Genomic DNA, 12,241 nt, shown 5'->3' with positions numbered 1-12,241 from the left:
GACGTGTGAAGGCTCATGTAGGGGTCTGGTAGTGGTAATGGCAGCCTGTGCTCGGGGGAGACTGACTGCCCCCAGACAGGTCGGCTTCACTGGGCACAGAACCAGCCAGTGCCACCATCCAAACTCCAAAGGACAAACTTTTCACTCTCTTGAACACAATAAAACTTGCTGCCTTTCCCCCTGACTATCTTTACGGACGCTTAGTTAGTTTTCAGCATCATGCCCCAGTTTTCCTTCAGAAATATCAAAATATTTCCCTTTTTTTCTTTTTACCCATTGAAGACCACATGTGAGGTTCTCTGCAGTGGCTTTCTGGGTCCTAGCACTGCCACCTGAAAAAATATTTATGGCTTCAGATGGAAAAAGAGTACATTGTAAAATTCAGAAATCACTTAACCGGGTGACCTACCCAATTCCACTCATTTCACGGGGCTTTGTACATATATCTCACATTAACCTGCTGCACACGAGGTGCTGCGAGTTGGGCTAGAAAGCCACTGGCATCGCAGTTGTGAAAACGCCAAAGCAATACTTTGATAAAGCAGCTTATTTCCGTGCCTTAACTGCTTTTCCTGCAGCCTGCAGACACCTCCTGCTCCCTCTCCATGCCTCTCCGGCAGATAAAGTGACACGTTTGTTGTCGAGCTCTTTGTGGCATCTTTCGCGATCTGGGGTTGTCATGGGACTCCTGGCATAAACAGAGTGTGTTTTCAAGGGTAATACACAGCACAAATGAGCAGTCTTGTTCTGTCAACAAAACTCCGTGTGTTTATAAGGACTCTTGAACGTGTTTTTAAAAATACCCAGGTGGGTATTTTTAGCGGCGAGAGGCTTTCCAGCCTCCCCCAAAGCCCTGGTGCTGTTCTCCCCCTCACCCAGGCAGTGTCCGATGGCCAAACCTCCCCCAGGGGCTGTTTCTCAGGGCAGAGCCCCAGCAGCTGCCAGCTCCCGTTCCTCAGGCTGCACTGACATCTGTTGGCTCCCACCGGCCGAGGGAGGAGAGGACAGACCCTTAGTTCCCCACACGCAGAGAGCACTCGCGGGCGGAGACCAGAAGCCCTGCAGTAGCCCTGGCTCGCGTCCAGCAGTCATAAGCCATTCACAGACGGTGGTGTCCAGCGGGCAGGGTCGGACAAGTTTAAAAACTCAACAGTTGGCGATGGACCGTGTTCCCTATGAAACACGCAATTCCCAGCCATCGCCCTTCAGTTCCGCGGCTCCCCTCCTACCCTCAAGCAGCACCAGAGCTGCTTCTCTGCAGGAGAAGGCTGAAGGCAGCTGGAAGAAGCTGAGTGCTTCGCTGCGAGCATGTTGTCCCATCCATGTGACTAATTAAACCTGGAGGACATCAACACTCATTTCTGAATCAGTGTCTGAAAAGATCACACAACCTTTTGGAAAAAACAAGTAAGAACTGAGCAAAATATTTCACTTGAACTAGCAAAGTCTTACTCAGATGTACAATTTTGATAGTTCAGCTCTATGTTCAGGGCAATAACCAAAGAACAACTGGGTGTCCTGCAGAGCCACCCGCAGCCCGCCTTGGCTAAAAGCTCTGTCCTGCAAATACTGCACTCGCATGTCAGCGCTCTTATTCACAGAATTAACACAAGATGTAACTGAAGCGGGTACAAGAGCTGCTCCTCCTCTGTCAGCCTCAGTGATGAAGCAATTACAAGCCTCTTCTTTTGAAGTGACTAATGCCCAAAAGTGTGGCAAGTCCCAAGCCTGACTGTGCAGCCCAAGGGGTTTCTGAGAAGTGCTGTCGAGCAGCTCTCGAGCAGGGCGCCCGGCGGATTGGGGCGCTGATGTGACCCCGGCGCTTTGAGAGCCAGGGAACGGGTCTCGCAAAGGTGGTGTGAGCACAGGGGAAGTTACGGGGCAGAGGACTCCGGGGGTACGGACAGGAGGGGCAGACTGGAGGGAGATGGAGACTACCATCGGTTTCCTTTTTGAGTGGAATCAATTCCAGAAACCTTTCCTTTTCTATTCCTCACAAATATTTGTTAAATACTTGGGACAACAGCATTTAATTTTGGCCTTACAAAGTATAATCTCATTTTTAAAAGTCAAATCTGCCCTTTGAGTTTAAAGACAGTTTGTGCCGTTCAGGTTTTGAAATAATTTTAAACAGAATTAGCTTATTTTACAGCTTTACAAATCTCTCCTGGTTGGCTCCAGTGTAAGCAGGCTGTTAAATTCTACCAGTAAAGATTTCATAATTTCTCTGAGCACCGCAGTTTAAAGTTTCCCAGGGAAGCTCTGGGCCGGGCTGAGGCCTGTCAGACGTCGCCGTTCTCGTGCAGCTTTAAAGGAGAAAATGGCAGAAGAAAAAGTGATCTGGTTTCTTGGTGGAAAAAAGCCTTGAACATGGAAGCACTGCTGGCCGCACGGGGCAGGAGGTGGGGGAGGCCGGTACCCGCACCATCCCAGGGCAGCCCCGCGTCTCCGACGCTCTGGACGCGTGCCAAGAGCCAGGGGAAACGGCGGGAGCCGCCAGGAGTGGGGACGCTGGGCAGTTTCCTTTAAACCACTGGCGAACCTTTAACCTGCGTCCACATGGACCTCGGGACAGCGGCCCCGGAGCGGGGGGCAGCGCAGGGAAGAGCAAGGCACAACAGTATGTTGGTTTCTACTAGTTTCTAGAAACTGCTCCACAGGAGAGGGCAAATATTTGTATTTGGGATTATAACATCTTCTTATCGCTTTACTCATTTCTTTGTTTATATGACACAAGAGACTTTGCTTTCTGTTCCATTTAAAAACATGCTTTTCCTTGCGATGATGTCAGTCATATCTTAAGTGGTATTTGTCGCTGGACAGCAAAGGAAGTTTTGATGGGTTTTACTAATTGTTACTGATGATATTTACTTGCACTCCCATTATGAAATAGTTCTTTCTACGGCCAGCACTGGCGTAGGTATCCGTGGTCTTTCCAACAAGATTTTAGGTGGAGAACTCAACGTTAAATATCATCCAGCCTTCACATGTCGCAGAGAGGATTACAGGACTGAGTTAAATTCCACTGAGAGTAGAAATAACGGAGATGAAATTCGTAAAGAGACGAGCACATGTAGCCTCAGAGCATCATTCCTTAATTGACTCGCTCACACTGAGGACTTCAGAAAGACGCGTTCCTCTGCGGGACTGATGCTCTGCGAAGACAAACTCCCTTGGCACAGACGGTGTAATTACGGCACCAGTCCCTGCGCTAATTCCCATCCCAGTGTGGGAGTATGCGCTGGGGTGACCCTGTCTGGGCACCCAGTGCCCACCAAACCCGCTCTATCGCTCCCCTCCTCAGTGGACGGGGGAGAGAAAACACAACAAAAGGCTCCTGGGTCGAGATAAGGACAGGGGGAGATCATTCACCCATTACTGTCACGGGCGAAACAGACTCGACTTGGGCAAAATTAATTTAATTTGTTACCAATGAAGTCAGGGTAGGATAATGACAAATAAACCCAAATCTTAAAACACTCTCCCCCCACCTCTCCCTTCTTCCCCCGCTCAGCTTCACTCCCCATTTCTCCACCTCCCCCTCCCGAGTGATGCAGGGGGATGGGGAATGGGGGTTGTGGTCACTTCATCACACGTTGTCTCTGCTGCTCCTTCCCCCTCAGGGGGGGACTCCTCACGCTCTTCCCTGCTCCAGAGTGGGCTCCTCTCTCCATGGGGCCACAGGTCCTGCCAGGAGCCTTCTCCAGAGTGGGCTCTCCATGGGGTCACAGCCTCCTTCAGACATCTGGCATGGGGTCCTCCAGGGGCTGCAGGGGGATATCTGCTCCACCGTGGACCTCTGGGGGCCACAGGGGGACAGCCTGCTTCACCACGGGCTTCACCAGGGGCTGCAGGGGGATATCTGCTCTGGTGCCTGGAGCGCCTCTTCCCCTCCTTCTTCACTGACCTTGGTGTCTGCAGAGCTGTTTCTCTCATATTCTCACTTCTCCCTTTGGCCACAGTTGCCTGGTAGCACAGCAACTTTTTCCCTTTCTTAAACATGTTATCCCAGAGGTGATGCCACCGTCAGTGATGGGCTCAGCCGTGCCCAGTGGTGGGTCCGTCCTGGAGCCGGTGGCATTGGCTCTATCGGACACTGGGGAAGCTTCTGGCAGCTTCTCACAAAAGCCACCCCTGTAGTCCCCTGCCACCAAACCCTTGCCAAACAAACCCAGCACAGAGCATCCCGCAGCCGCCCGGAGCTGGCAGAAGCCCTGGGAATTGACGTGGCTGAAGCGCAGCCCGGCCGCCTGCATCGATGCAGCTGGACACCCGCATCCCTTTGCTGAGCGGCACAGACGCGTCACGGCACTGCCTGGTCTCTGGGCCGGGAGCTCTGGGTCACCCCGTGATTAATTTTCTAAGCTAACAGTAACGTAAAAGGGGACTGCACACAAGTACCAGCCTCAAAACAGCTTGGAATCGCTTTTTTGGCAAATTACTGTAGAGAGCTCTGTTTTCAGAGCTGCAAAGTCCATTCACAGATAAATTTGGCAGCAAAAATCACAGACCCACCATCTACTCTCTGTTGGATTATCTACTACAAAACCATTAGCCAAAGATTAAAAAGAAAATTCACAAATATATTTCAACTTTCACAGTTTAAGTAGTAAGTGGCTTCAGTGAATAATTAATATGACAGAAAAAGGATTTGCTGAGCGAGGCAGCAGTGCCAGTATTACCGTGTCAACTTCATTGTGTTCTGCCTTGCTAGTTAATCCTGCTCTGAGGAGTACTAAGGATATAAACCCAGGCCAAGTACTGTCCCAATGTACCGCTGCTATTCCCCGTCTCCAAGCTGATGAGCTCAGGGCTGGATCCGTGTTTTCATTTACCTGGGGTCTGGGCGAGCCCAGAGTGCTCACCGGGAGACAGAGCTGACACAAACAGCTCCTGCGCCCTGGGGGGGACACAGCGATGCGGGGTGAATAGGTGGAAACTTGGAGCATTTGATATTGCAGCTATTCGTCAAAGCATTTGAGTTAATTTTGGGACATAATCATGCCCACAGACAGCTGTTTTCTGTTTCGCTCCAAACACTTGTGCCCAATGCCTTCTTTGGAATTAACTTTCCGGTGGATAATCCAGGCAGCTGCTGCCTCTGCGATCCTTGGGTTGCTGCTTAGAGTTTTCTTTAAAGCACCTAAGGATGTGTTGTATACAGACCGTCTGCATTCATCTTAAACTCTAGAATTAGACTTTTGAACATTAATGAAAAAAAGAAAAATTAGAATTTTATTTGCAATTTGAAGCACACTTCTGTTCTGACTAGTTATTTGCGTCTGGAAAGAAACCAAGCAAAGCAACTCTAATTTAGAAAGAATGATCCGACAGCCACGTTTCAGAATACTTGTTCAGCAATAAGGAGTCTGGATTAAAGTGAAACATAAGGGATCAATAGTTCCCGTTTCAGAGAAAATGAGGATTATTGGACAGAACACAAATTCCGGCATTTGGTTTGATGATTAGAAATGTATACATTTAAAGTACTCACAAAGGAATCGATTGACACAGTTTGTGCTTTCCATCTGAGAGAACTCAAGGGAGGGAAGGCCACAGAACCGCTCACTGCAAGGTTGCTGCCCCTTTTCTGAGCAATGTAAAGGGTTGCTGCCGGCCCGCAGTCGGGGAGGTTTCCTACACCAACCACGGGAGGGACATAACCATCACGGAGAACAATTTAGCTTCTGGGCTGATTTTCAGAGTAGTTTTGTCATTTGCACTAATAGCAAACAAGACAATTTATTCACGGATAGAATAACGCAGCAATGTGATGGGAAGGGTGAGCAGACCTTACTCCTCAAGAAATCACTCAAAGATCAACGAAGATGAAGCAGGATTGAAATTGAACCACGTATTTAAAATGTAACTAAATGTTATAGAGATGAGAAGTTAAAAAAAAGGAAAAAGATGTGAAATTTAGGAATATGATTTTTAGGAGGTACATTTGCCTGATAAATGTCCCAGCAGCGTTGCTGTGTGGGAAGATGAGGCATGGTCTGGACAAAAGAACCGGGCAGATCCCTCTGGAAGGAGAGGGAACTCGATTCACGGCAGCCTCAGAAACGCTCCAGTGCTCAGAAACTCACTGACCTATTTATTTCTCAGAACCTTGGAAGATGTTATTTTTTTCAGAAGAATTTTCTTGTAGATAACTTCAGAGAAAAAGAGAGGGAGGGAGAGAACGCGGATGCTTGGAAAGGAAGCTACTGTGAAAAAGTCATGCTGTTGTCACAGGGACACTGGCTGCACCTCACCTTCATCAGCAGTTGGATTTCTTCTTTAATAAAGGATTTCTTCTCCTAAAACTGAGCCTTACTCATTAAATGTACATGGTTAAAACCTTAGTATATCATGTATAACTCCATTTATCCTGCTGGAGCTTTAGCATTCGTACAGTTCTTGTATGTGACTGAACTTAGCATGGAAAGCTCTCCTGGAAAAGAATAACATTTCCCATTGTTATACCATAATAAATTTCAGAAACTTACTTTAAATTCAAATAGCTTTTTTTAAGTTATCTGATATGGACTTGTTTTCCTGTGCTTATTATTTTAGAAACTTGTTTTGAAGGACAGGCTGTACAATATACCCTTGGTTATACTTAAATAAAATACCAGCTTATTAAACTTTGCAAATAATAGTACAACTTTGTACATGAAACAACTGGACAACACAAATATATGACCTAATTTATGAGCGTCGCTTTTTTTGGCGCAACTTACCCATGGTTGAAAGCAGCACCCTCTGCCTGCGCTATTTGCAATACCTGCTACACTGAAGAGGCAGCTGAAATAAATGCTTCTCTGTTTCATTAACAATCCACACCCTTTACACACCCACACCTTGAAAGAAAAATTAACAATAAAAATTTGTTGTGCTACAAAATGTGCCAATTCTTTTTTTATTTTAAACTGGCATTTTGTCAGGTTTGTATCTGAGGAAACAAAATTAGTATTTCAGGGTTTTTCATGTGCTATTGATTATTTTAAAATAAAGGTTTTGTTCATTAAAGGTTATTAGCTCAGTTCCACTTTCATTGGTTAGGCAAGAACCACTCTGGTTTCAATAAAAGATGTTTTACATTTGGGGCAGAAGAAAACCCAGGAAACATCGCTTGTCTTTATCAAACTAAACCCTCTCTCATTATCTTAAAGTCAAAGTTTACCCAAAGCTTCTTGTTAATAGAATTGGGAAAAAAAAAAAAAAAAAAAAAAAGGCTGTTTGCATTCATATCAGCCTGTCCAAGTCCTGCAGCCACCACAGCGAAAGGCGGAAGCCCTCTGTCAAATTCCTGATGAGCAATACTGCCTAATTACGCGCTGGTTACTAGCCCACTCAGTGGAGCGTTGTGCCCTGGGCCTGTAGCGGTACCCGATCTCCTCGATCTCCTGGGCTCTTACGGACCCTCCTGACGCACTGCCTGAGGAGCCCAGATGGCTGGGCCATCGTTATTTCCTTAACTTGAGCGCTTTGCTGTGGTGCCGGCAGACGGGAGAGTCTCCTCCCCGCAGGGGTCTTCTGCGGCGGTCTTCTCTGAACTGTGCTTGAGGAGGGGACGTGCCGCGGGCGCCCCAGGGAAGCGCACCTCCGTGACGCGGCCTATTAAATCCTCAGAGCAAGGCGCTCGCTTCGTCATAGGTTTTGCTTTATAGAATAGACATTTTTCTGTTGGCACAACAAAGCCAGTATCTGCTGTTTCAGGAGGCACCCACACCTCGCTCGGGGCAATCGGTTTCAGCAGTTCTCTTTCCTCACAACCCAGGGCCGTTTCAGACTGCCTGCCACTGCCTGCTGCCTAACGGTAAGGGCATTCGTCATGGCAATTGGTTACTTGGTAGTAAAAGCCTCAGAAGCCCATTTACTGCAGCAAAGTGCCGTCACCGATAGCCTTGCTCCAACCACCCGCAAGTTAATGCGCTTTGGATGCTGATCCCACTTCTCCATCTAAAGGCATTTTTACCTGGGCTGGGCCCAGGTGCCACAGTTCAGCGACGTTTCTAATCGCGACTGAAGCCCTTTCTGTAATGATTTGATTCACAAGGCATTTAAACACAGACTGCAGTTCCACTGAACTCCCAGAATTGCCGGTAGAGAGACAAATGCGTCATTTTGACTGCAGATAACATCACCGTGTTCTTCAGAACTTTCTTGAAACTCCTTGAACCAAAACCAGATTCTGCTTCTGTCATTCTCTTTTTATTGCGATGTAAAAGGACGCCGTCCTGACCAAAGCCAACAGCAAATTAATTGGGGTGTGTGAGAGCAGGATATATCGTAATTCAGGCTCCCTTTACAAAAACCTGAAGGCAGAAATGGGAGGCATAGGCCTACGCTAGGCATGTGTTTGGGGATTTGAAAATAGGGACATATCAGTTCATAAGCACATCTGTTTGTTCTTATCTGCTAGACTGCAGTTGGGAGAGTTGGTTTTGGGATGCTGGAGTCGCAAGGTGGGATAACGAAGCATGGCTCTACTTCTGAAACGCAGTACAAAGAAGTGGGGTATCAAATACACCAAACCAGATTCAGTGTGGGCTATAAAAAAATAATAAAATGAAGGTATTATATTGCACTATCTATTAGGTTACCTGACCTTTTTTCTCTAAGAATTGTAATAATCCCCCTGAAAGGACTGATTGAATCTTTCCTTGGAAGAGACAACCAATGCTTTACGGGAGCAACTTTATTGCACTTTTGATTACTGTGGTGCCATTTGCTTTGTCTTAAAGCACGCCGGTGCTCTTCTCCTGTATTACTGCAGTTACATTTCTGGGGAGCAGGAAAGATTTCAAGTTAATTATTCAAAAGACTACATGGAAAATGATGAAGCTGTACGTTTTTAGGCACTGCTTTCTGCTCTGCAGGCTCAGCAGAGTCAATGCTGGTAATATTTTCTGCCTACTGATTCCTGATTTTGGAACGTTTCTTAGTAGCATCACAGTTACAAGAATCTGGAAAAAAAAAAAAAAAAAAACCAAACCTGACAAAGCCCTAAGATGCCAAAATACCATCTAATTCTGAAGATCAGGAAGAAGAGGAGGAAGAGGAGAAGAACAAAGAGGTACATGTATAATTACATTACCTGAATATAAACTCCAACAAATAGCAAAAATGCAATTGTGATAAAGTTTGTTTGCAGCTAATGCACAAACTAAAGAAATAGTTCTAAAGAGAAGTTTTGCTCTGTCTGGTTCATCGTGTAGCCTAAGCGATGTCCCAGAAGGGGCTCTTCCACCCCAGCTGCCAGTGTTCGACACAGCATTTAGAGACTCAGGTGTGCCTTGGCCTCTCTGGAGACCTCGTGTCCCGTTCTGCATGTCACCACGTCCAGACTGGATCACCGTTGCTCTCATGAGAAAGTGCATCAAAACATTTTAAGCCTTGTTCAGCTTGGGTTTTATGTTACTCTTCATACTGATGTTTGCCTTCTGCTTTCTACAGGACTGCTAAAAAATTAGAAAAAAATTTTAGGAGTGTTGGTGAATCTGTACTGCTGCTCTCAGCGAGTAACATTGGTACCGCACGGTGTGTACCTGTGTTATAGGAATGTGATATCCTGGGGTGATTCCTAAGGCAGGAGTGCAGGCAAGAAGTCCCAATGTGACCAACAGAGAAGTCTGGAGTAGGATAATGTGCTGCGGCTGACCAAGAATGAAGAGAATAAGGTGGACTAGCGTTATCTCTTATCAGCACAAAAGTGTTCAGAGAAATTGAGAGCTATTGTTTTTCCTTTCCTGCTTTTTCCCCACCACCCATCTGAGTTTCTTAACGAACAAACCCAATATTCATCAAACCACCACCTGGGTAGCCGTGCCAACACGCAGGAGCAGTGAGTCATTAGAAAGCAGTTCCAGCTTCCTGTACCAGCGCACCAGAAACCTCTGTGGGAAGACGCGGCTGCACCTACGATACTCTTGTGTTTCATTTTTAGGCGGCTCATTTTGCGAGGGGACGCCGTCAGGACGGTCCCTCATCACCGCACGTACATGGCATTTCCTGCACGGCGCCTGCCAACACCGGCAAAGGACACAGCCCTCCTCTATCAGGTACCATGCTCTAAGAGTGATAATTACACGACTAAGCGTGACGCAGACCAAAGCACAGTCGCCACCTAATTCCATCTTAAAAACAGGGGCCGTTGTGCTGTAAATTCGAGCCTTGGGGAACACAGAATCACGAAGGCAGCTCGCCTGCTGTTCACGGATCAATATTGGCCAGCCATGTACATGCTGTAAGAGGGACTTACTTCCCTCAGTACTACCAACACAAGCAAACAAATGATTCTATCTTAAGGTTGGGGGCTTGGGGGGAGAGGGGGCCAAGAGGGAAGGGAAGCGCATCTGGCTTCACCCCAGGTGTAATATCCATTCACTGTTTGACTATCACCAGGCAATATACGATTGAAAGAGAAAGTTCCAGTGCCAGATGAACTCTAAAAGTAAAACCCCACTTGGCTGTCATTTACAAGAACTTCATGTTAATGAAGAACATACAAATAAAACATGCTCATCGGGTCAGTTGAGTCTATCTAACCTGACTTTGTAACACACTAACTTATCATAATTTGTATAACATTTGCAGGTAATTTTGATGTACCTTCCAGTATCACACCTGCTTCCTACTGAAATGGGACAATAAAGGCATTTGGAACAGAAAACGAAAGGCACAGGGACTGCGTGCACAACTCTGTATGTGCCAGAGACCACGGCCAGAAGGGCCAAGAAACATATTTAAAAGGGCTCTGGCCCCTGGTTTCCTAAAGGACGATCTGTCCTACCTCATTCCTCACAGCCACTCCAAGCCAGGCTGTTGGATGCCCATTTGTTTGATGCAGACACACAAGGTTTTTACTTCGGAGCTGGTTAATCCTTAACTGCTTCGCGCAAGGGAATCAAAAGGGATAACGTAGCACATAGGTTTTCAGATATATCTGCTTGTAAGGCCTCTTGAAATTTAAATGGCAGCATTTCTTCCGTTGCGTGTTTCTGTTGCCTTGCAAATTTGGAGCATTGCACATTACAGCTGTTGGACTTGTTTTGTTCTGCTGGTTTGGTCCTGCATCATTTGGATGGCTCATGACCAGGGGCATCGTGTCTTGCGTAGTTCCCCATTCCCTTCCTGCTCACAGGAACATCCTGCCTGCCCTAAGCTTCTTTGCAGGGCTAAATATCTCCCCAGAGGAATTCTTCCCTAAAACCTCACAATCAGTTCTCATCAGCTTTGGTTTAAAACCACACTGACTGCCAAGCATGCCTCTTGGCACAAAAGTAGGAATTCCACATTCTCCCCTTCCCTACTTAAGTGAGCCAGCCTGCGAGAGAACAATAAAACTGTGTTTTTATTCTTGCACTGTATTGTACTCTCCCTCAACCTGCTATGTAGGAACGATACAAGGGACGAACCAAAATTACTTGGCAGAGGCATTCGTGAAATACAAGCGCAGTTTGACGTGTATGTTTTCAACCCCCCCCCCTTTAATGGCAAAGTCCAGTTCTTGCCATTAAAGCCCAGGAACTTGTTCCAGGCCTATCAGTTTATCGTATACAAGAATTTGGCTTTGTAAGAGAGCCCGGTGTGGTGAACGGCCAGTCCTGGAGTCCGCACGGCAGAACGCCATGGTGTTGGAAACACGCGTCATTCCATTTGTTGAGGACACTTCAACATGGGAGGTGGGGTTCAGAGGGAGTTGTGCTCTACAGCCAAGTTAAACTTTCTTCTTCCTATGCTAACGTGATTAGCTGTCAGGGAAGACAGTCAGTTGTTGTTACTGAAGTACAGCAATTAGACTTTGCTCCCCATTTTCTGACAACGCCCAGACCTCACAACGTTCTGTGCAATACCGACCTAAAGCAGCTCTTGCCTCCAAAGTCTTTGCAACCTGAGCTCCTTGATTTACACAAATATGAGATACAGTCACTGGGACAGACATCTCCTCTAAAGTATGCTCCTTTTTTGCACTTGTTTTGATACTTTGTAAGGATTTACATCTCTATCCATTATCAAACAAGGAAAGGTGTTGCTTGTGTACCTCTACGAGTTCGATGGAAAAAATAAGGGGCAAATGTTGTTTAGTTGCAGATGCTCTATGCGTTCACAGGCTGGCTGTTGCTAAGGCAATATGTGATTGAGAGACATATGAAGGATAGACAAGAATCTCTCCAAGAAGCGATATTGAATGAGAACAGTGAGGAAACAAACAAGTTCATCCTAGTGTGGTTCTCTTACCTTCTCTTTAGCA

This window comes from Rissa tridactyla, chromosome 12 (genome assembly GCF_028500815.1).
Source record: "Rissa tridactyla isolate bRisTri1 chromosome 12, bRisTri1.patW.cur.20221130, whole genome shotgun sequence".
In the NCBI taxonomy this organism is placed as follows: Eukaryota; Metazoa; Chordata; class Aves; order Charadriiformes; family Laridae; genus Rissa; species Rissa tridactyla.
The sequence above is the reverse complement of the archived record's forward strand: the minus strand, read 5'-3'. Positions refer to the sequence as shown.